At 33.8% G+C, this 24339-nt stretch overlaps 2 long non-coding RNA genes across 13 annotated transcripts; one reads left to right on the plus strand and one right to left on the minus strand.

Moving 5' to 3' along the window:
• Positions 1-12887: 12887 nt before the first annotated feature.
• On the plus strand, positions 12888-19376 carry LOC127737910 (uncharacterized). 2 transcript variants are annotated; one of them, XR_007999864.1, is made up of 4 exons: positions 12888-12959; positions 17034-17078; positions 17590-17668; positions 18618-19376. It is a non-coding gene; the product is annotated as an uncharacterized LOC127737910 (long non-coding RNA). The 2 variants fall into 2 exon arrangements; XR_007999865.1 differs by having other exon boundaries at positions 12904-12988.
• On the minus strand, positions 14892-17027 carry LOC127737911 (uncharacterized). Of its 11 annotated transcripts, none has more exons than XR_007999873.1 (5): positions 16269-17027; positions 16001-16165; positions 15832-15864; positions 15232-15363; positions 14892-15130 (listed from the first exon to the last, which is right to left on the minus strand). It is a non-coding gene; the product is annotated as an uncharacterized LOC127737911 (long non-coding RNA). The 11 variants fall into 11 exon arrangements; XR_007999870.1 differs by having other exon boundaries at positions 15900-16165; XR_007999871.1 differs by having other exon boundaries at positions 14892-15027; positions 15065-15130; positions 15832-16165.
• Positions 19377-24339: the final 4963 nt, after the last annotated feature.

Raw genomic sequence — 24339 nt, forward strand, 5'->3', positions numbered from 1 at the left:
ATCCGCAGGATTTTGGATCGTTGGAGCAAAACGCTTGATCTCTTCTATTGTTCACAAATGTGTAACATGCCGCAAACTCAGAGGAAAAACAGAGTATCAAATCATGTCTGATTTGCCAGAGGACCGTCTTGAACCGTCACCTCCGTTTACTAACGTTGGAATAGACACCTTTGGACCCTGGACAATTGTTTCACGTAAAACACGTGGTGGGTACGCCAACTCTAAACGTTGGGCAATTTTATTCACATGCTTAGTGACAAGAGCTATTCACATCGAATTAATCGAGGAAATGAGTTCTTCAGCCTTCATAAACGCCGTCAGGAGATTCGCCGCTATAAGAGGCCAAGTTAAGATTTTCCGATCTGACCGTGGAACGAACTTTATTGGCGCAATCGACGATTTAAAGATTGACTCAATCAACGTTGAAGATGGACCCTTCAAGAACTTTCTGTATAATTCTGGTACAACTTGGATCTTCAATCCGCCGCATTCGTCCCACATGGGTGGAGCCTGGGAGAGGATGATTGGTATTACCAGGAGAATTCTTGATTCTATGCTTCTAAACGCAGCCGGAAGAAGCCTAACACATGATGTGCTCAACACACTAATGGCAGAAGTTTCAGCAATAGTGAACTCTAGACTTCTGGTACCGGTATCAACAGATCCAGAGAATCCGTTAATATTAACTCCGGCTATGTTATTGACACCGAAAACCGACTACATTTTCACTTCAGATCATCTTGGAGAATTCGACAAACGAGATCTCTGTCTTGCCGAATGGAGGCGAGTACAGGCTCTGGCCAGTGTTTTCTGGTCCCGTTGGAGGAAAGAGTACCTGCCGTTACTACAACAACGACGAAAATGGACCGAAGATCGCCGTGATCTCATCGAAGGAGACGTCATTCTTCTAAAGGATAAAAACCTTTGCCGTACCCAATGGCCCGTTGGAATTATAGTGAATTCATTTAAAAGTTCAGACGAACATGTCCGAAAAGCAGAAGTGCGAGTAATCGTTAATGGAAAAGCCACAACCTACACACGTCCTATCGTGGACATGATTCTTCTCGTAGAGAACAACCCTATGTAATTATGTGTATATATATATATATATTGGATTTAGATAGGACATTCACATGTGTTATATTTTATGGAATAGTGATATCAGATAGATTTCAGACAGGGAGTATTCTGGATCACGTTATCAATTGTATTTGCTACGGCATCTATTGGATTGAATTTTCAGACATTCATATTTTCCGGAAATGATCTGGACTTATCCGTATGTTCACTACCGTTTACTTTCTCTTCCTCACCTGTCTATTACAAATGGATGCCACGACAAAACTGCTCCTGTGGATATTGTGACAAATCACCGTCAAGTACGTTTCAAATCGATTATAAACTGTTAAATATAAATTCCGTTAAATTGACAAACACGTTGATTCAACAAATATGAACTGTAATTGTTTATTTCTATGAATTGAACTGAGAATTCTGCTTTCGTTTTTGACTTGATATTAATATTGTCTTGAACGTTCAAATATTTCTTTCGTGCATATTGTAAAATATTGTATTTTTATTTCTTTCAGTTTACCAAACAGTACACACTCTGTAAAAACTCCTGTATCCCTTCTGGTGGAATTATAATCTACAATCTTCACACACAAGTTGTTATTCTTTATAATTTGCCGAGATTGCGATACAATCACATGGTTATACTAGCTGAGTCAGGCTCAGCATATCTTTTGTTTCTTTATGTCTTTTAAAATAACTGATCAGTTACTTTGGCCTTTTCAAATTAGTACACATGTTCATCTTTAACTATACTTTTTTCGGAATGATTTTTCTTATTCTACTCTTTTCTGGCTCATAAGTGTCATTTTGGTATTTTTATGTAGTATTTTATTAAACATACTACATACTCCAAAGGATCCAAATTTGATGTTTACACTTTTATTTTATTACATTATCAATATACTAAATGTTTTTATAATGTACTTGAATGATAAATTGAAACTCACTGATGACAAATGCTCAGTATATAAGATAACTTGTTTAACCAGTGGAACATATTTCACAGACAAGGAACTTATTTCACCAGGTGGGGAACAAATCTCACAAACACAGAACTCATTTCACCAGGTAAGGAACAAAACTCACAAACCCGTAACTTATTTCACTAGGTAAGGAACAAATTTCACAAACCCAGAACTTATTTCACCAGGTAAAGTGTGGAACTTATTTTATAGAGATGGAACAAATTATATAGAAATTATCTGTGAAAAAAGTTCTCCCAGAACATATTTCCTGTGATATTAGTTCCACTGGAACTTTTTTCACAGGAACAAATTTTGGTTCACATATGCAGTACTAACTACATATATTATTTGTACTAAGTCAACTGATTAAATTTGAAATGTTCATATCTGAAATGCAAACAATGTATAACATGTATGGTTTCACAAAACATAGATTACCATGTGAAGTTATGAGCTTATTCTATAAAATATCGTATGATTATTTAACTGGAATGTCGATGACATTTTGTGCTTACCTACAATACTGGTTTTTCCAATGTCTATTTTTAGACAGATTAAACGGCATTGAAAATTGTGAAATTTTGGAACTTGCTATTTGTTCAAAACCTGTAAACGCATGTATGTATGGCAGTTATTACTTACATTGTACACAGATATTTATAATGAACTCAGGCGTGCATGCGATTTAAATATATCTCATTCGAGCAATACTTTTTGGTACATATTGTTAGTTGATAACAAAAACTAATCACTTGATTTAAGTCATAACAAAGTAAATTATAACAAAAAATGTGAAATCAACTTGTTTTGAAGAAATTCAAAAATGCTTACCGTATTAAAAATTTATTTTTCTTCAGAACGCCGTCTTTCCAAAATCGTAAAAATACTACAAACAGACAATTGTGTCTGAGTTCCATATTAATAATCAAATCCTTTCTGAATTCAGACCCAACTAGTGTGACTTTTTGTCTACCACTTATATAAGTGCATCAGGCAATTGCGATATACACTATTAACTTTTTTTTTTTTCAGAAACGTCCAATACACCTTATAGGTATTTATTCAAATCCGGATAAGTTCTAAAATTACACAACTTTTTCAAACCAGTTTTGTAATTCTTACATGCAAAACAGCTGATCTTCGAAAAAATGGCTGTGTTTGGATATACGCCAGAGGTGGCCTATGGTTATCCATAGGTACCTTTGGTTTGATATTCTATATATCAAAGGCTGTGTTTGGATATACGCCTAAGGCAGCCTATGGTTACCCATAGGTATCATTGGGTACCCATGGTTTGATATTTTGATATACAGAATATCAAACCAAAGGTACCTATGGATAACCATAGGCCACCTCTGGCGTATATCCAAACACAGCCAAAATATCAAACCATGGGTACCCAAAGATACCTATGGGTAACCATAGGCTGCCTTAGGCGTATATCCAAACACAGCCATTATATTAAGATAAAATGCTACATAGAATTTTTTTTTCATATTCATATCACGTATGTAGTAATGTGAAATTATGATTTAAAGGAAAAAAAGTGCATCATGCCACGAAGAATAAAAAGTTATGAAACCCTGAAGTCAAAACTACTTTTTTCTACTTTCTGTTTGCTGTTTTTACAAGGCCGCTCCACTTCCAGTAAACATGATATCCTTCCACTTTCCTGGTTTGATATCCTAAAAACTATGCAGTATTTTTTTTAAATCTAGATAAATGTTTCAATTCATCCTAAACTTTTAATCAAACAGAAAAAATTGAGTCCAGAAAAAAATTCAGAAAAAAATGGACTATTTTATTTCATTCCAGTTTTTGACATGCACTGGAAACTGGAGTTGTAATACAAGACTGGTACCTGAAGCTATCTGGGACCCTGTTAAATCAATGGCTGTGTTTGGATATACGCCTATGGTTACCCATAGGTACCTTCGGGTACCCATGGTTTGATATTTTATATATCAAAATATCAAACCATGGGTACCCAAATGTATCTATTGTTAACCATAGGCTGCCTTATCCGAACACAGCCACAGTATTGTGTATAAAACTTTTCATTGGGACACGTTTAAACCAACGTAAACACATTAAACAAAGCATTTTTAATTACTTTAATTTGTCTTTTAGAAATTGCTTCATAAACTATCAAAATTTTACAATGTTCACTTTCCTCCCTCATCTCATTGCTAATGACCTTTGTTTTTGCAACACTTGACCTCAACAGGAAGTTGTCTAAGGCTGTGTTTGGATATACGCCAGAGGTGGCCTATGGTTATCCATAGGTACCTTTGGTTTGATATTCTATATATCAAAATATCAAACCATTGGTACCTAAAGATACCCATGGGTAACCATAGGCTGCCTTAGGCGTATATCCAAACACAGCCTAAGTAACTGTTTTCCCGGATTGGACTAAATACCAATAAGGTGTATTCAAACATTGATTTTGTTCTACTTATCTTCTGTATTCTGCAACACATTGTAGGTATAGTGTCCGGCTGTGATCGTGTTTTTCGAGTGAATCGCCCACTTTTTTCGAATGCAGATCAGGTTTTTTCAAGTGATATTACATGCGATCAGATCGATTTACTGCTATTTCGCGAATATAATAGTTTTCTTCGTGACTGTTCATCTTATTCTGAATGCTATAATACATGTTTTGAGCATCTACGACGCACAATTTCCTTGTAGTTCACACACAATTCAATGTTTTATATTGTCCGTGTTTTTCGAGAGCAACATCTAAAACGTCCGGGTTTTTCAACTAATGGTCCGGGTTTATTTTAAGAAAATGTGAATAAGAAAGAAGACATTCTTGGGCTTAAAAACTGACTTTTGTTCTTTGTAATTGTATTAAGTGAAGGACAATGTTATTTATTCTTAATAAGTCATACAACATATTGGCTGTGTTTGGATATATGCCAGAGGTGGCCTATGGTTATCCATAGGTACCTTTGGTTTGATATTCTATATATCAAAATATCAAACCATGGGTACCCAAAGATACCTATGGGTAACCATAGGCTGCCTTAGGCGTATATCCAAACACAGCCATTACTATGTGAAACTAAGGATTTTCTTATCCCAGGAATAGATTACCTTAGCCGTATTTGGCACAACTTTTTGGAATTTTGGGTCCTCAATGCTCCTCAACTTTGTACTTGTTTGGCTTTATAACTATTTTGATCTGAGCGTCACTGATGAGTCTTATGTAGACGAAACGCGCGTCTGGCGTATTAAATTATAATCCTGGTACCTTTGATAACTATTGATCATATTTAATCCTTTTCAATAAAATGATAACATTCTGTTCTGAAAACATATTATTATAAATTTGAAGTAGTACGATATGTAAGAAATCACTGGGTCTTTTTTAAAACGGTCTTCAGAACCGAGGAGAGGGACTCATAATCTTTTCAATTTCACTACCTTTGTTTTTACCGTCAATAATATTTTATGATTGATACATACAGTCTTAGGTCAAAAGTGTTTCACCATTCCGAAATTCCCCTATAATTATTTCATATATAAACTATTTTGTTTTAAACATTGTCAAAAACTAACTTGATGTCCGATTTTGATGAAATTTTTAATGTTTTTTTATGGTTATTATGAACTATTTTTATGACATGCCTTTATCGAGAAATCATTATACAAATATAGAAATTAGGTGTCATTTTTGTCGAGCCTGCGACTTTTGTCGCAGAAAGCTCGACATAGGGATAGTGATCCGGCGGCGGCGGCGGCGTTAGCTAACTTCTTAAAAGCTTTATATTTTGATGAAATTTTTAATGTTTTTTTATGGTTATTATGAAATATTTTTATGACATGCCTTTATCGAGAAATCATTATACAAATATTGAAATTAGGTGTCATTTTTGTCGAGCCTGCGACTTTTGTGGCAGAAAGCTCGACATAGGGATAGTGATCCGGCGGCGGCGGCGGCGGCGGCGGCGTTAGCTAACTTCTTAAAAGCTTTATATTTTAGAAGGTGGAAGATCTGGATGCTTCATACTTTGTATATGGATGCCTCATGTTACGAAGTTTCCGTCAGTCACATGTCCAATGTCCTTGACCTCATTTTCATGGTTCAGTGACTACTTGAAAAAAAAGTTCAGATTTTTTGTAATGTTAAATTTTCTCTTATTATAAGTAATGCCCGTCAGACAGTTTTCACTTGACCTCGACCTCATTTCATGGATCAGTGAACAAGGTTAAGTTTTCGTGGTCAAGTCCATATCTCAGATACTATAAGCAATAGGTCTAGTATATTCGGTGTATGGAAGGACTGTGAGGTGTACATGTCCAACTGGCAGATGTCATCTGACCTTGACCTCATTTTCATGGTTCAGTGGTTATAGTTAAGTTTTTGTGTTTTGGTCTGTTTTTCTTATACTGTATGCAATAGGTCTACTATATTTGGTGTATGGAATGATTGTAAGGTGTACATGTCTAGCTGGCAGGTGTCATCTGACCTTGACCTCATTTTCATGGTTCAGTGGTCAAAGTTAAGTTTTTGAGTTTTGGTCTTTTTTTCTAATACTATATGCAATAGTTCAACTATATTTGGTGTATGGAAATATTTTATGATCTATATGTCAGTCAGGCAGGTTTTATTTGACCTTGACCTCATTTTCAAGGTTCATTGCTCAGTGTTAAGTTTTTGTGTTTTGGTCTGTTTTTCTTAAACTATAAACAATAGGTCAACTATATTTGTTGTATGGAAGAATTGTTAGCTGTACATGCCTGCCTAGCATGGTTCATCTGACCTTGACCTCACTTTCATGGTTCATTGGTCAATGTTTAGTTTACTTGGTTAATGTTAACTTTATGTGACAGTTGTAATAAAGCTTTATATTTAGGTCTATCAACATAATATCAATGATTAGTAAAGAAGGCGAGACATTTCAGCGTGTGCACTCTTGTTAAGTCTCCCAAACGAAGTTTGGGAAGACTTATTGTTTTTGCTCAGTTCTTATTATTATTATTCTTCTTCTTCTTCTTCTTCTTCTTCTTCTTCTTCTTCTTCCGCCGCTTTTAAATTTGAACTTGTCCGCACCCGTTCTCCAAAACCGCTTGTCAGATTAACTTAGGGTTTCACAATATGTTAGACTAACATGTCTAGTGGTGCAATCAGGGTTTTGTTTGTGCAATGGGGTTTATAAAGGGGTACTTTGAGGGGCAAAAAGAAAAGAGGGTTTTACTATAGAACCCTATGGGATTTTTTTTTTTTAAATTTTCAAATGATTATAAATTGAAAACCGTTTGTGATAGACACAATCTTTTTAATTGAAAATGTTCTAAATGATAAAACCCATTAAATGAAATACAGGGTTAGTCCCCAGGGGTCACCCCACCCCCTGCCATTTAAGAAAGTTCTAATACCTTGTAAGTGGTCAAGATCCCCACCCCTAAACCATATATATTTTGGTTTGTTATGCTAAGATGGTTTGAATGATATACAGGGTTAGTCCCCAGGGGTCACCCCGACCCCCTGCCATTTGAGAAAGTTCTAATATCTTGTAAATGGTCGAGATCCCCACCCCTAAACCATATATATTCTGGTTTGTCATGCTAAGATGGTTTAAATGATATACAGGGTTAGTCCCCAGGGGTCATCCCGACCCCCTGCCATTTGAGAAAGTTCTAATATCTTGTAAATGGTCGAGATCCCCACCCCTAAACCATATATATTCTGGTTTTTCATGATAAAGCACATCAAATGAAATACAGGGTTAGTCCCCAGGGGTCACCCCCACCCCCTGTCATTTAAGAAAGTTCTAATATCTTGTAAGTGGTCAAGATCCCCACCCCTAAACCATATATATTCTGGTTTGTCATGCTAAGATGGTTTGAATGATATACAGGGTTAGTCCCCAGGGGTCATCCCGACCCCCTGCCATTTGAGAAAGTTCTAATATCTTGTAAATGGTCGAGATCCCCACCCCTAAACCATATATATTCTGGTTTGTCATGATAAAGCACTTCAAATGAAATACAGGTTTAGTCCCCAAGGGTCACCCCACCCCCTGCCATTTAAGAAAGTTCTAATATCTTCTAAGTGGTCAAGATCCCCACCCCTAAACCATATATATTCTGGTTTGTCATGCTAAGATGGTTTGAATGATATACAGGGTTAGTCCCCAGGGGTCATCCCGACCCCCTGCCATTTGAGAAAGTTCTAATATCTTGTAAATGGTTGAGATCCCCACCCCTAAACCATATATATTCTGGTTTGTCATGATAAAGCACATCAAATGAAATACAGGGTTAGTCCCCAGGGGTCACCCCCACCCCCTGCCATTTGAGAAAGTTCTAATATCTTGTAAATGGTTGAGATCCCCACCCCTAAACCATATATATTCTGGTTTGTCATGATAAAGCACATCAAATGAAATACAGGGTTAGTCCCCAGGGGTCACCCCCACCCCCTGCCATTTGAGAAAGTTCTAATATCTTGTAAATGGTTGAGATCCCCACCCCTAAACCATATATATTCCTATTTGTCATGTCTCGAACATTTGTATGACGTATACGGTCAGTCCCCAGGGGTCCCCCCCCACCCCCAATGTTCTAATATCTTGTAAATGGTTGAGATCCCCACCCCTAAACCATATATATTCCTGTTCGTCATGTAATGAACATTTGATTGACGTATAGGGCCAGTCCCATGGGGTTCCTCCCCACCCCCAATGTTCTAGTATCTTGTAAATGGTCGAGATCCCCACCCCTAAACCATATATATTCTGGTTTGTCATGCCAAGATGATTTGAATGATATACAAGGTTAGTCCCCAGACATCACTAATGCATATAACTTTACTGGACCAAACCAATCTTCACTGGAAGTTGCCCAATGTCAGGCGACCCTGGGAATTACGAATTATGGGAGCTTCGTTTGGGAGACTTCGTAACAGCATCCTGTTACATTCATTTCTTGTTTCCCTATATAACCATATGATTTTTTCGTGCAGAAATTCATATTTGTCTTTAAACAGTGATTCTCCTTTAAAAAAATACAATCATCAGTATATTCATAACTATTGCAAGAAACTGCAGACATTTATGTATTTAATGAAAAAAAAATCATTCAATCAGTCCCCCTTGGAGGTAAACAATTTCAGAAAGGTTTGTTATAATTGATAAATCCGAAGAACTGACTACTGAGCTGATAATAAACTCGGGGAATTATCCAATGTATTTAATTAACAATGAAATAAATAATCTGTAAACTTTAATACGATCCTTTTGAAATAATAAAAACAAAAAGAAATGTGTACTATATAATATGCGTACACCTCACAAATATAATTTTATTTAATTTCTGATGGAAATGATGCTATGGTGGTGCTTTATTTGTGTATGACCAAGTATAGCATATGCTTGATCAGACTCCTCTTCACAGTAGGAGCATTTGAACATAATTCTTGAAATCCATTTCTAGAGCGATAAAACATATTATCATCAAAACAAACAGTGAATGAAACATTTAGGATGTATTTTCTGTTAAAAAACACACATTTACCCGCTTCACACACTATGCGTACGTACGTCTCAGTCCAACATGTCTGAGCTCAAATAAATTTGTAATATTTCCAACGATTCAAAATTACCTTCGTTATAGATTAATTGTAAGTCAAACTATCCCATAATCGGCATACTGTAAAACATGGTATGGTACGGTGGTAATGTATGTGTTATGGTATAGTGGTATGGTACGAATACCACCATACCATGGTATACATGAATGGTACCATGGTATGGTTTGGTGGTATGGTACAAATTACCATACCATGGTATGAAGCATGGTATGGTTTTTTGAAGTAGGAAATTTAGAAAAATTAATAAACCTATTCTGAAACAGGATTTTATTTATTATCTGTTTTCTTTTCTTTTTGACCTTATCCAAAACAAACTTTTTTTTCAATGAGAAACAGAAACAAGAGTATTGAAACACAATGTAAAAAAATATTTATTGTTTCAATTCCCTTTTGCATGTTTTTCCCAGACATTTAGAATCAAAACAATTAAGTTAGAAAAGAATGGCCCACACACATTCAAAAGATAAGTCAGTTCTTCAGTCAGGATATTGACATACGTTAAGTAAGTTAAGAACTTCAGAAAATAGTTAGAAAAAAATGAAATTGATATCATAGTAGATCTGATATAGTTTCATTCCCTGGGAAACCCGGAGCATCAAACATCGTTGGCAAATACTTTATCACCAGCTCTACCAATGCTGAAAAACCTCATTTGGTAACTTTACTATGCACAGGTCAAGTAGCATGTGACAGTAACTGTCCAATATGGGAAATGTATAAAGTATGCTCCCATTCGATTGCAGCAGCAGAACACTGTAATTTACTTGAAAAGTTTGTTAACCAAAACCATTAATTTAAATCGTAAAGGTCTTGCAAATATAAATATGCCTTGCGGAAGAGGTAAAAAGCCACACAAAGCAACACAGAAGCGTAAAGGGGAGGCCATTAAAATCAACAAAAAAGTTTAACTTATTTGGATGATCAAGACCAACCAAAAGTTCCAGCTCCAAGTCCACACGATGGAGGATATATAATATATTTTCTTAAAAGATTATGACAATAAAGAGTCGAAATGCTATGGATGAAGGGAAACTTAAAACATGAAGGGCAAATACCCCAACCACCAGGGAATTTAGTTGTTGTTTCTAGAGGGAGACATGCATATTTCAAAGATTGCACAAAATTATATGGAGAAATAAACAATATTTATTTTCATCTGTCTAAACAATGCATCAAGTCAAAAAATACCTTTTTTGTTCCATCATTAGTATATGTAGCACCATATGTGGTGAGTCAATTTCAACAGAATCAAAAAGATTTGTTTGATGAATGAATTATTACATATAACATATAAGTATACTCTTTCTGTAAAGATATTTGGAATGTATGTCGGTTTTTTTTGTTGTTGTTTATTATATGCTAATTCTATCTTATAAAAGTTTGATATTGAAATTAAGATTTTATTTCCATGAAAGTCAAAGCTTTTAAATTATTGAGGTTAAAATGAAGATTTTTTTTTTTGCTGCGAATCAATTATCTAGATTTAAGAAAATATTCAGTTTGGAGGAGTATTTAGTACCGGTACACGTAGTTTTATATTTCACTAAAATAATTAAATGGTTTGCATGTGCATTTGCATTGTTAAAGACCAGTGTTTTGTTTATATTTGTAGATAGTGTGAAGGGACTGAGTTAACAGATTTTTCATACATGTATATTTTTTATTCTACAACAAATTGAAATATAAATCATAAATAATAATAAAAGAAGACACATTCTTTGATTGATATTGTGTATTAACTGTTCCTTCGTGCAACAATTTTCACATATAAAAACATGTGGTATCTATCAACTAACATAGTATTATATGAGTGACAGTTTAATTTGAAAGTATGGTGTTTTCTAATTGATGCAGCAGATACATTCACCTTTTATTCACATTTTTTAAATGTGATTTCTTGGGCATACATGTAGACACACAGAATATGCAACTGTTGAAAGTGTCATATTTCAAAACAATATAAAAGTTGGTCATTGACAGAAGGTTAAGCAATAAAACTTTAACTACATTATCTAGCTTATAATCATAAGATATGCAGCACTTCCCAAAATTTCAAAGACTAATTGACAGAATTTTCAATGTTTTAGGACGGGACATAATATTTATCTTATCTTAACTTTATGGTTATCAGAGATGTTTAAATTGAGTTTTCTCTTGTTTTCTGTTCACAAATTTATGTAAGTGATCTGTTTTGTCTACATCCACTTTTTTTAGTAATATTTTCTTTTCATGAATAAAACAGATACATAATGTCAGCCAATTAAAAAAAATCATGTTTCAAAATTGCCTTAATTAACTTTTCAAAATTTCCTATATCAAAAAACAATACCATGCTTCATACCATCAAATTATACCACGGTATAGTAATTTGTACCATACCATCATACCATACCATGGTACCATTCATGCATACCATGGTATGGTGGTATTCGTACCATACCACCATACCATAACACATACCATACCATCGTACCATACCATGTTTTACAGTATGCCCCCATAATCATAATAAAAACAACAAATAATAAGTTTGAATTTTGGCAATTATGTGTCATGGATTTATTAGGACAGTTCAACTATACATCAACTGGCCAACGAATTTGCATTCATCGACAATGTCTCATTAATGTCCAAGATGAAAACATTGAAGGGCAACCAGATATTATGGAACGCCACAGCTGTCTTATGTGGAACTCTGATATTACGTTATGTTGTTCTGTTATTACTTGATGATAGTTTGTCTTTACATAATATGATTTTGACATTACGTAATGATGTGTTGATATAACTCAATATGGAAAGTCATTACTTAATGATATTCCGATATTACATGATATGGTTTCGTATTGACTTGATATAGTTTTGTCATTACTTAATATGGTTTTGTCATTACTCGATGTGGTTTCACCATTATTTAATGTGGTTGTGTCATAAGCCAATGTGGTTTTAACATTACTTGATGTGTATGTGACTTGACGTAATGTAGTTGTTTCATTACATGATGTGGTTTTGTTATTTCGTAATGATGATTTGCTTTATATGGCTTTAACATTACGTAATGATGTTTCAAAATTTGACGATTTTACACTACATGATGTGTTTGTTTCAGTATTTGGAGGTATAATAGTAGTGGTTTTTAGGATTTAAAAACCACGATATGGACCACGCTCTGATTGGCTTATTTATTTTTCATTTTTGTTATCTATCATACAATTGGTTCTTAATGTTACTCGGATTTATTCTACGAAAAAGAGAATTTCCGAAGTGTACTTTCTGTTTCGATTTCACGTTATATTTATATTGCTGTTAACTGACGGGTAAGTGAGTCCTAAAGATGCAGAAAAGGGTAAACACGAAAACAAAAATTGCCTGTTTACGACCAAATAACAAACATACCTTTGCTTTAAACATTTAGGCCAAAATATCAGGCTCTGGTCCAACCTGGGATTTATAAAATTCCCTGTATAAGTTAATCACTATACATTTAAGTCTTATAACTAGTGAGTAGTGTGATCATGTTGATAGTAAGAGTTTTCCCCTGATATTCATGATTATATGATTACACGGTGTGATTATGTTGATAGTTAGAAGAAATTATTATTCATGATAAGTTGATCACACATTCAAATCATGTTTAAACAGTTAGGCCATGATGATTGTTTGATTATTGCCCTTAATATTCATAATCATATGATTACACAGTTAGGCCGTGGCGATCGTCTGATTATTGCCCTTGATAATCATGATCATATGATTAAACAGTTAGGCCATGACGATTGTTTGATTATTGCCATTAATATTCATAATCATATGATTACAAAGTTAGGCCGTGATGATCGTCTGATTATTGCCCTTGATAATCATGATCATATGATTTAACATTTTAGGCCATGATGATCGTCTGATTATTGCCCTTGATAATCATGATCATATATGATTAAACAGTTAGGCCATGATGATTGATTGATTTTTGCCCCTGATAATCATGATCATATGATTGAACAGTTAGGCCATGATGATTGTTTGATTATTACCATTAATATTCATGATTATCTGATTACGCAGTTTGAACATGATGATCGTTTGATTATTGCCCTGAATATTCATGATCATCTGATTACACAGTTTGAACATGATGATCATTTGAATATTGCCCTTTTATTCATGATCATCTGATTACACAGTTTCGAACATGACGATCATTTGATTATTTTTACCCTTAATAACCATAATCATATGATTGAATAGTTAAACATGATAATCTATTGATTATTGCCTTTACTATTCATGATTATCTGATTACATATTTTTTATTATTGCCCTTAATATTCATAATTATCTAATTTAAGGTTTGATTATTGCTCTTGATATTCATGATAGATTAGATAATGTAATATCACACTTTGATCATGTTAATCATTTGATTATTGCCCTTATTATTCATGATCCATGATTCCAGGATTTTGAAAAAGGGGTGAGGCCCTATGGAAAACCTACGTTTGGAGCAATATGTTTAAAAGTGTATACATTTATCATATATGAAGCTCCCTGCCCCCTCTAAATCCGCCTTTGATGATCATGTGATTACAGGGTTTAATCATCATCATCATTTTTAATCGATTGTTTGATTATTGTCCTTTATAACCTGGTTTAATCATGGCGATAGTTTCGATTTCTGCCCTAAAAATTCATGATCATGTTATTATATCGGTTGATCATTTTATTAGTTTGAATTCTCCCCTAATGTTTATGATTATGTAGTTACACTTTGATCATGTTAATCATGTTAGTAGTTTGATTACTGCACTGGTATTACAATATATATATATATATATAAAGCCTGTACCTAAGAACCATATCAACAATACATACATGTCATATAGACTGTACCTAAGAACCATATAGACAAAACTTATAACCTGAACCTAAAAACCATATAGACAATTAATAAAGCATATATCTAAGAACAAATGACAATACATGTACCCTATATCTAAGAACCAGATATGATACATATAAACTAAACATAAGAACCATAGAAAATACATTAAGCCTATATCTAAGAACCATAGAAAATACATATAGACTGTACCTAAAGACCATAGACAACATAGATAATCTAAGAATTATAGACAACATATAACGCCTTTATCTAACAACTATATACTATACATATAGACTGAACCTAGGAACCATATAGACAAAACATATGGCCTTTCTCTAAGAACCATAGATAATTCATTTAAACTAAACCTAAGAACCATAGACCATACATGAAGCCTTTATCTGAGAACCATAGACAATACATATAGACTGAACATAAGAACCATAGACAATACATATAGACTGTACCTAAGAACCATAGACAATACATATAGACTGAACCTAAGAACCATAGACAATATATATATATAGACTGAACCTAAGAACCATAGACAATACATATAGCCTATATCTAAGAACCATAGACAATTCATATAGACTGAACCTAAGAACCTTAAACAATACATATAGACTGTACCTAAGAACCATAGACAATACATATAGACTGAACCTAAGAACCATAGACAATATATATATAGACTGAACCTAAGAACCATAGACAATACATATAGCCTATGTCTAAGAACCCTAGACAATTCATATAGACTGAACCTAAGAACCTTAGACAATACATATAGACTGTACCTAAGAACCATAGACAATACATATAGACTGTACCTAAAGACCATAGACAACATATCAAGCTGATATCTAAGAATTATAGACAATATATAACGCCTTTATCTAACAACTATATACTATACATATAGACTGAACCTAGGAACCATATAGACAAAACATATAGCCTTTCTCTAAGAACCATAGATAATTCATATAAACTAAACCTAAGAACCATAGACCATACATGAAGCCTTTATCTGAGAACCATAGACAATACATATAGACTGAACATAAGAACCATAGACAATACATATAGACTGTACCTAAGAACCATAGACAATACATATAGACTGAACCTAAGAACCATAGACAATATATATATATAGACTGAACCTAAGAACCATAGACAATACATATAGCCTATATCTAAGAACCATAGACAATTCATATAGACTGAACCTAAGAACCATAGACAATACATATAGACTGTTTCTAAGAACCATATACAATACATACAGACTGAACCTAAGAACCATAGACAATACATATAGACTGAACCTAAGAACCATAAACAATATATATATAGACTGAACCTAAGAACCATAGACAATATATATATAGACTGAAGCTAAGAACCATAGACAATACATATGGCCTATATCTAAGAACCATAGACAATTCATATAGACTGAACCTAAGAACCATAGACAATACATATAGACTGAAGCTAAGAACCATAGACAATACATATGGCCTATATCTAAGAACCATAGACAATTCATATAGACTGAACCTAAGAACCATAGACAATACATATAGACTGTACCTAAGAACCATAGACAATACATATAGACTGAACCTAAGAACCATAGATGATACATATAGACTGTACCTAAGAACCATAGACAATACATATAAACTGAACCTAAGAACCATAGACAATATATATATATAGACTGAACCTAAGAACCATAGACAATACATATAGCCTATATCTAAGAACCATAGACAATTCATATAGACTGAACCTAAGAACCTTAGACAATACATATAGACTGTACCTAAGAACCATAGACAATACATATAGACTGTACCTAAGAACCATAGACAATATATATATAGACTGAACCTAAGAACCATAAACAATACATATAGCCTATATCAAGAACCACTGACAATTCATATAGACTCTACCCAAGAACCACAGACAAAAAACTGAGACAATACAAATTGCATGTACCTATGAACTATAGAAAATACACAACCTGTACCTGAGAACCATAGACAATACATATAGCCTGAATGTAAGATCTATTGCTCAAGCATGACATTCACTCTTTGGGGGACACTATACAATGGCTTAGTACCACAAGCATTATTGGTAAACTTTATATAAATATAATAGCATTCCAATTTCTTCTGGCATTCTGGCTCCCTCGACCAACAAAAATTGTCTGCCTTGAAGTAAGTCAATGCTGCAAAAATCAACCAAATCAATAGATTTAAATTTAGTCAAGCCTGAGATGTGAGGAATGTTAAATCACACATGATTTAGAGGGGTTTAGAACATACAGCCAGCACAACATATACATCTTGTTTCCACTTACTTGTGCAGGCCTAAGTTTCTTTATTTCTTTTGGTAATAATGATTCATAAAAATAAATGGTAGTGCATAATACATGTAATAGCTGATCTAGTTTGATAAATAATTTACCAATTATTTATAGGACCAAGAAAACAACAAGGAAGATTGGGAAAAGGCGAAGAAGCTGGTTAGTTAAATTTAAATAATCCAACAATTTCTACTAGGAGTTCTACCTTTTATACTTTAGATTTATATATGCAGCTACATCCATTAATTTGGATCAATTTTGTTTTTCATTGATTGAGAAAAATCATACTTTAATGGATATTTAGATTCATGGTTTTGCAAAAGGCTGCATTCAAGCTAATACAGAATGGCTTCTTTATTAAATACAATGTATTTAAATTTGAAGTAGCGGTTTACCCATGCCCAAGAAATCGACAAAAATGTGTATTCCACAAATAATTATGAAGCCACAATCCTCAAAATTTGATATAAGTCAAAATATCTGGTGTTTGGCATTTTCGTTAAATTTGTTATACATCTAAACTGATAATTTTGATCAAATTGTTCTTTTTAAAAGTTTACATTGACCAAAAATAATCACAGAGAAGAAATAGATTTTTACCTATGTTTTCTAGGTTCTATGAACACTTGTTCTGTCCAAGTCTTTTTGGGACATTTCTTTTTACTTCCAGGTGAATAAAATGTTGGAAAATGGTGAGACCGTGGTGTCAATTATATTGAACAAAGAAACCAAGTCCATTGAGTTTTGAAGTAAGCACACAAATGGTACAATATCTATTCATGAGTATACTATATTGATTAGGAAATACAGTTGTGGCATTAAATGATCATAAACCATTAAGGATCCAAAGTACATGTTGAAAAACAAACAAACCATAATATATCGAGAAAAAAAACATATATTGAGATTTTTTTAGCTGAGGCAACTATCCATCAGATACCACATATCTAAGTAAGTAAATGTCATCATATGGTCCTGTAACAATGAACAAAAACTATACTAGAAATTAAGCTATAAAAGCTAGTAAAATGACAAAATGTCTTAGGACAATAACTTACTAAATGAGTACGGGTTAACCATGTTAATGAGGGCTCAACCTTCCATTAACCCGAGAAAGTGGTGTTACAGCACAAATTGAGAACGAACTGTAAAACCAGTTGAAAAAGGCTTGACTCATCAAATCAATACAAAGCCCCATTATTCAAAACCAATTAAAAAAAATTAAAAAACAGGTTTTCAAGACTGAAATATCAGTCAGTTTACCTCCAGTGGATTTAATATGAAGATGCAATTACCAGTCTAAGAAAACCATGACACTGTGCAATTCCAAAACTTAAGTATCAAACAATATGTAGTTCCTGAAGTGTTCACAACTGTATAAAAATACATATTTAGTTATGTTTTAATTCATATATAACAAAATCAATTAAAGAACAGATAAAAAATATTTAGTTGATTACCTTTTAGAATAAGTATTAAAAGAATGGATAACTTTACATGTACTCATGTCTGGTCATGTACCAGTATGCACTATCATAGCTTTTTGAGATAAGTTTTTTTAATTTTAGTCAATGTGTTTCAAAGGACACATTATTTAATTTAGCTACCTTTGTACTGAAATTAGATCGATGACAACTTTTTATGTATAACTATACATTTTTTCTCCTCCATTTTATATGTGTTCTAATTTTTTTACAGAATGTGTAGGACTTAAAATACATCAGCCCGGCACATCCAGGTTTGAACATCCTCAGGCTATTCTTCAGGGTGAACAGAACAATGCAAGTTGCTAAAAGACTGCCAATGGCTGACAAGAGAAACGTATGACATAGTGGGATGCCATTAGCTGGTACAATTGTCATGGAGAATAAGGTGTTCAGCGTGTGGCAGGTGGTCACACTTTTAATGTGTCAATACAACAACACATGAGGGACATGTAGTATAATAGAAAATGAAAGCGACAATTCATGTAAAAAAGAAATATTCTTTTATATGCCCCACCTACATTAGTAGAGGGGCATTACATTTTCTAGTCTGTTCGTTTGTCCGTCTGTTCCGCTTCAGGTTAAAGTTTTTAGTCAAGGTAGACTTTGATGAAGTTGAAGTCCAATCAACTTGTTACTTAGTACACATTTTCCCTATGATATAATCTTCCTAATTTTAATGCCAAATTAGAGTTTTGACCCCAATTTCACGGTCCACATAGAAAATGATAGTGCGAGTGAGGCATCCATGTACTATGAACACATTCTTGTTTTTATATGCATACATTTTCAGTGATGTATTTAAGCTAAAAAGTTTGTTGAAATTAGAACATCTTAATAATCCAATTGATTTTGAACAGCACAAATTTCTTAGATATTTATGTAATTGATACAAAATTGATTTTTCATGTGACAGGAAATGCTGAAATACAACCAGGGGATAAATTTAGAAAATAAATATTTGTGAATCTTTTATTTATCTTTTTATATCTTTGTATATGGCATTGTTTAGATTGCATGACCAACCAACTTGTATTAGGTTATAGACTCTTTATTCGTGTTTGATTTGATTTTATTGTATTTGAAATGTTGTAAAATATAATTGGAAAGCCAAAAATATTGTTTACTCAGTCATCTAATTATTTACGTGTATCAAAATTATTACAAATGCAGCCTTCTTCCTACAATGAAAGCACAATCCCAATTTATGAGCATTTACTTGTGCTGGCTAATACTGGGAAAAACAGTTGACCATGATATGCCCAAGTATGCTGCAGAGCCAAAACAACACTTTGATTCTGTCAAAATATTATTGAAATTCACTAACAAAAAACTGTTGAAATATACAAACATACATAACATTAAGAGTAATTAAGGCAAGAATACATTGAGGACTGTAAAGTTAAACATACAACCTGTGACCAATTATCTTCGTTTGACCATAAAACTGTGTGAAAATATCGTATACACTACCAAATGCAACCAAGTGACAAAATTCTAGATGTGAACAGTGTCTCTTCATAACCATAGCCTATATTAATACTGTTGTGTAATGTTGGAAGGAATAACTGGTTGAATTTTCAAATAAAAATACAGAGTAAAGGCGTATATTAATCATATATACTAGTATATCTAAGGTTCAAATCTACAGGTTTTTTTTACATGGTTTATATATATATATATATATATGGTTCTCATATGAAGTAGTTTTTATAATGTGGAGTTCTTCGATACAGGTTGTTTTAACAGGTAGTTCATGGTTCTTAAAACAAAAGGATTCAAATTGGTATGCGTCTTAAGTACTGGTTATGTAAAAAAGCCTTGTAAGCTTTTTTACATAACCAGTACTTAAGACACATACCAATTTGAATCCTTTTGTTTTAAGAACCACGAACTACCTGTTAAAACAACTACCTGTTCTTCAATACAGTTAATGTTTTTGGTGGGTTTCATGTTGCTCAGTCTTTAGTTGTCTGTTTTCTGTTTTGTGTTTTGTATAATTTTGTTTGTTGGTATTTTTTCCCCTTTTTTAGCCATAGTGTTGTCAGTTTATTTTCGGCTTATGATAGATATAAGAAGATGTGGTATGAGTGCCAATGAAACAACTCTCCATCCAAGTTACAATTCATAAAAGTAAACCATTATAGGTCAAAGTACGGTCTTCAACACAGAGCCTTGGCTCACACCAAACATCAAGCTCTAAAGGGCTCCAAAAATGACTAGTGTAAAACCATTCAAACGGGAAAACCAACGGTTATGAGTTTGAATGTCTCTTTGGTATCTTTTGCCTCTCTTGTTTATACATAACATGGTTCTTAGATACAGGTTGGTTATCAAAGAAAATTAGTTCAATATGATGGATTTCTATACATTGTGTGTTTCTGGATACACGATGTCTATAATATCAAGATACAAGTTGTCTGGGTATGGTTCCTAGATTCTAGTTTTCTATATTTCGTATGGTTCCTGGATACATATTGTCTATATACGGTGTGGTTCCTCAATATGAGTTGTCTATAGATGGTGTGGTTCCTAGATACAAGCTGACTATATATTGTGTGGTTCCTAGAAACATGTTGTCTATATAAGGTGTGGTTCCTCGATCTAAGTTGTCTATAGATGGTGTGGTTCCTAGATACAAGTTTTAAATAAATGGTATGGTTCATAGAAATACGTTAGTTATAGAAGGTATGGTTCCTAGATATAAGTTATTCATATAAAAGAGGGACGAAAGATACCAGAGGGACAGTCAAACTCATAGACCGAAAACAAACTGACAACGCCATGGCCAAAAATAAAAAGACAGACAAATAATAGTACAGATGACACAACATAGAAAACCAGACTAAGCAACACGAACCCCACTAAAAACTGGGGGTGATCTCAGGTGCTCCGGAAGGGTAAGCAGATCCTGCTCCACATGTGGCACCCGTATATAAGGCGTGGTTCCTAGATATAAGTTGTTTATATGTGGTTTGGTTCTTAGATACAAGTTTTCTATAGATGTAATGGTTGCTGGATACAAGTTTTAAATACATAGTATGGTTCCTAGATATAAATAAACTCATCATAGATACCAGGACTACATTTTTTATTTACGCCAGACGCGCGTTTTGTCTACAAAAGACTCATCAGTGATGCTGGAATCAAACAAAGTTAAAAAGGCCCAAAAAAGTACGAAGTTGAAGAGCATTGAGGACTAAAATTCCTAATTTTTTTGCCAAATACAGCTAAGGTAATCTATTCCTAAGGTTATCTTAAGATGGTGTGTTAAGATGGCGTGGTTCTTAGATACAAATTGTCTATAGATGGTGTGGTTCCCAGATACAAGTTTCAAATAAATGGTATGGTTTCTAGAAATAAGTTATTTATTGAAGGTATTGTTCCTAAATACAATATATGGTGTTGTTCCTGGATACGGATACAAGTTGTCTTTAGATGGTATGGTTCCAAGAAATAAAAGAGGGACGAAAGATACCAGAGGGACAGTCAAACTCATAGATCGAAAACAAACTGACAACGCCATGGCCAAAAATAAAATAACTTAGTCTTATGGAGATGAAACGCACGTCTGGCGTATTAAATTATAAGCCTGGTACCTTTGCTAACTATTAGCATGTATTATTGTATTGTTTATTTGTGTATTTCTTTGTCCTGAAAGTTCTTGCATTTATTTGTACTGTAGTCTTGTCATGTAATGTTGTCCTTTTAGTGTTATATTTAACATTTCCATAAATGCACGAGGTTTGGCTAGCCACAAAACCAGGTTCAACCCACCATTTTTTCTTAAAATGTCCTGTACCAAGTCAGGAATATGGCAGTTGTTATCTTATAGTTCGTTTCTGTGTGTGTTGCATTGTCGTTTGGTTTTTTGTTGCACTTTAATGTTTATGTTGTTACGTTGTTTTCCTCATATAGTTGATGTGTTTCCCTCGGTTTTAACATGTTTAATTTGTACCCCGGATTTGTTTTCTCTCAATCGATTTATGACTTTCGAACAGCGGTGTACTACTGATGCCTTTATTTATCTATATATTGCTTGGTTCCTAGATAGCAAATGTCTACAGACGGTGTGGTTACTAGATATAAGTTATCTATATATGGTGTGGTTCCTAGATACAGGTTATCTTTATATGGTTTTGTTCCTCGATATAAGTTTTTTATAGATGTTGGGGTTCCTAGATACAAGTTGTCTATAGATGGTGTGGTTCCTAAGTACATGTTGTCCATATATGGTGTGGTTCCTTGATACAAGTTGTGTACAGATGGTATGGTTCCTAGATATATGTTATCTATAGAATGTGTGGTTCTTAAATTTATACAAGTTGTCATTTATGGTGTTGTTTCCTCGGTATAAGTTGTCTATAGATGGTATGGTTCCCCGATACAAGATGTCTGTAGATGGTGTGATTCCTAGATACATATTGTCTATAGATTACTCTACCACTTGGAACTCATAGGTCAATATCTTCCATTTAAGCAGCAATTCCCTATTAAGGAAATCATGATAGGGAATGCAAACTGTTGAATATCATATCAACTGTGAGATAAAAATAATCTATATGCAGCTGCTGCTGGGATGTCATTACATAGAAACGGAAAATGTACAGTGGGAAGCTGAATCATCTCTGTATTGTCGTAAAGTTTTGATCTCAGCCGATACTCATTGTCAATTTTAGATATAAGTCATGATATGAGGCAGATTTATCTGTATATAGTGTATCCTTAATTTCACGTTCGATGGGATAGATTTGTTCAACATAGTCACCAAACGTTGAATTATTCAGTGAGATGACCTTATCTAGATAGCAAAAAGTGAACTCATAAATTAATGCTAGCTCCTTTTCATTCTTCCGTAGAAGCTCCGTATGGAGTCTGTCTCATGTGAATAACGGAACAATTCGGCAGGAAGAAGAGCCCAGTTGCTTTCCATGGGATTCGGTCGATAGTTTGTGGAAAAAAAACGTCCTCCGAACGTGATACAAATTGTATCAGAGTTTTTTGTTTGTTTACAAAGTGCGATTTATTCAACCCTAAACAAAGACTTTTGAAGCTACGTTGGCCATTTATTTTGCATGAAACGAAGCAGAATCCATTAAAAGCTTCAATAATAATTGTATGTACTGTAACACATTTTTTTAACAACATTATAATTTTATTCAACAAATAATGCTTGTTTCAATTACTATCAAGATTCAAAACTTCTCTTGACGTACCCTTTTAATTCGAATAATCTCTTACAACACTCAATTTATATTGTTTTAAATAGCTACATATCTTATACCAGAAGATCCAAATACCTCAGACAACAATCATAGAATGAATCAAATAGCCATATACTTCATACCTCAATGTCGAATTGTCTCAAAACTTATAGACTGTACTAAAAAACAACATACCATATACAATTAGGTGAAATAACCACATGCAGCACTTATAGAAGAGGGACGAAAGATACCAGAGGGACAGTCAAACTCATAGATCGAAAACAAACTGACAACGACATGGCCAAAAATAAAAAGACAAACAGACAAATAATAGTACAGATGACACAACATAGAAAACCAAAGACTTAGCAACACGAACCCCACCAAAAACTGGGGGAGATCTCAGGTGCTCCGGAAGGGTAAGCAGATCCTGCTCCACATGTGGCACCCGTCGTGTTGCTTATGTTATTACAAATCCGGTAAATAGTCTAATTCGGTAAGTCACATTCGTGAAAAGGGAGGGTATTGTAGTTACGACATAAGGAACATATCCGATACCATTTGTGAAACGGTTATTCCATAACGGTCAACCAACTTGTGGTTGCGTCCGTAAAATTTACGAAGGGATGACTTCACCATTTGGAACTCTTGGTTTAATAGCTTCCTTGTAAGTAGCAATCCTCTATCAAGGAAATCATGATAGGAAATACAAGCCCGGGAATATCGTAT

This window comes from Mytilus californianus, unplaced genomic scaffold, assembly GCF_021869535.1.
Source record: "Mytilus californianus isolate M0D057914Y unplaced genomic scaffold, xbMytCali1.0.p SCAF_4, whole genome shotgun sequence".
Taxonomy (NCBI): Eukaryota; Metazoa; Mollusca; class Bivalvia; order Mytilida; family Mytilidae; genus Mytilus; species Mytilus californianus.